We start from the raw sequence: 2,130 nt of genomic DNA, 5'->3' as shown, positions 1-2,130 counted from the left end.
AAATGAATGAGACCAGATAGTGCTCTTGAATGTTATGGAGAGTCTCCCACGAGAAATTGCCGGCGATATACTGTCAAGACTGCCTGTGACATCTTTAGTTAACGTAAAGTTTGTTTGCCGATCATGGCGCAAATTATTACAAGACAGTAGTCTTCTTGTCTTTATGCTTTTTCTTCGCACCACAAAAAAGGATCCATGTCTAATCTTACACAGCGTCCATCCTATCAAACACTATGTTGCAGATTTTCCCTCGGATGATTCTACTCCTAACCAACTCTATGTTGCAGATTTCTCATCTGATGGAGACAGAATTGAGGTTGTCAAGAAAATCCGCGTACCGACCTTGTCTGAGTTCTATGTGACAGCTTCATGTAATGGTCTGCTATGCTTAATTATGTGATTTCATTACACAGCAGCAAACTCTTTATATACAATCCTTTCACAATGGATGTTTTGGCGCTCCCAGATTCTGCACAGTATCCGAATCAGCAGGTTGTGGTTGGATTTGGTTTTTCCTCCATGGAGAATGATTACAAAGTTGTTAAGATTGTATATTATAGCCATAGAGGAAGTATCCGTCCCTCTGGAGGTAATCTCCCACAATCAAGCGTTGAAATTTTGAGCCTTCGCAGCCTCACCTGGAGAAGTTTAGGGGAGATTCCTTACCAAATATTTGGCAAGCGGCCATCACAGGTTTTGGTCAATGGGAGACTAAATTGGGCAATTGGCCTTTATACCGGTGCAGTTCAGCTCGTTTGATTGTCTCGTTTGACCTATCAGAAGAGAAGTTTTACGAAGTTCCAAGGCCTGACTGTGGCAGTTTGGACAAATTTAATCATAATCTGGTGGTTCTAGGAGGTTGTCTTTCTGCATCTGTCTATAGAAAAGACGGATATTTTGAGATCTGGGTTATGAAGGAATATAACGTGAAGGAATCTTGGATCAATCTATACAACATAGACATTATGGATCAATCCTTCGAGAACTCAGGGCTACACTTAAAACGTTCATATGCTCGAGTTATATGCCTTTTGAAGAACGGTGAGATCTTATTGGAGATGACAATCACAAGAGTGTTGCTCAGTTTTGATCCAAAATCTAAAACCTTTAAGCATCTTGCATTTCATGGATTACCAAGATGGTATGAAACCATTGTCCACGTGGGGAGTCTCCACTGGATTGACACACATGTGGTTGCTACTTGATGCACGTGGAGCAATAAACAGAGGTGTATGTCCATCTGCCCCCTCCCTTTTTTTATCAGCTTGATACCTTCTGGATCTGTTCAAGAATTGCCTTTTTTTTTCTTTCTTTTTTTTTTTTACAGTAAAATTGCCTAATTTTGAATTCCACTTTTCACAACACTACTTATCAAACCTTTGACTTCCAGCAAAATAAATCAGAATTTTCATGATTCCTGCGTATAAGTGTAATCATCATCTTTCCAAAGAGATAGCAAAATGAGATTGTATTGATTATTGAGAGTGGTTTCCTGCATGAATCGTGAGAAATAAAACTGGTTTCTACGGAATTTAGATGAGAACACATGAGATCATGTTTGTAATTCTTGAATTTAAATGATGACATGCCATTATTCAAAGGATCTACAATCATCAATTTAATACTAATATGTTTAATGAACACTTTTTTTTTCCTTTAACATGTTTTCTTATAGCTAAATGCTTAATGTTAATATATTTATTTCAACTACCATATTTATTGTTCTCAGTAAGCGTTTGTAAACGTGGTTGTACTCGCGTTTCTAAAAAATTAATTTTTTTTGTTAAAAATTAATTTTTTTTGTATGTTTTGGATCGTTTTGATACGCTGATCTCAAAAGTGATTTTTAAAAAATGAAAAAATATCATTTTGATGCATTTCGGCATGAAAAACACTTTAAAAAGCAACCGCAACCACACTTCCAAACAGGCCCTATATTGTCGCAATATATTCTTAATAGCCTAGAAATAGAATCCATGATTCTAAGCCTAAATATGAAACTTTTTAACTATACACCATGTGTAGTAGTCTCAAAACAGGAAACAAACTTAGATTTCATGGTGGTAGTAACAGTCAAAGTCTACTTAGCACTTTTCTAAGATACAACTCCACTAGCCATTATAAAAATAT

General features: G+C 36.4%; 1 long non-coding RNA gene across 1 annotated transcript; it reads left to right on the top strand.

Moving 5' to 3' along the window:
- On the top strand, positions 1 to 1,364 carry LOC7474649 (uncharacterized). The gene is made up of 2 exons (XR_008057139.1): positions 1 to 103; positions 288 to 1,364. It is a non-coding gene; the product is annotated as an uncharacterized LOC7474649 (long non-coding RNA).
- The last annotated feature ends 766 nt before the right edge of the window (positions 1,365 to 2,130 follow it).

The sequence above is a fragment of the Populus trichocarpa genome, chromosome 13 (assembly GCF_000002775.5).
Source record: "Populus trichocarpa isolate Nisqually-1 chromosome 13, P.trichocarpa_v4.1, whole genome shotgun sequence".
NCBI classification, from domain to species: Eukaryota; Viridiplantae; Streptophyta; class Magnoliopsida; order Malpighiales; family Salicaceae; genus Populus; species Populus trichocarpa.
The sequence above is the reverse complement of the archived record's forward strand: the minus strand, read 5'-3'. Positions and strand labels throughout refer to the sequence as shown.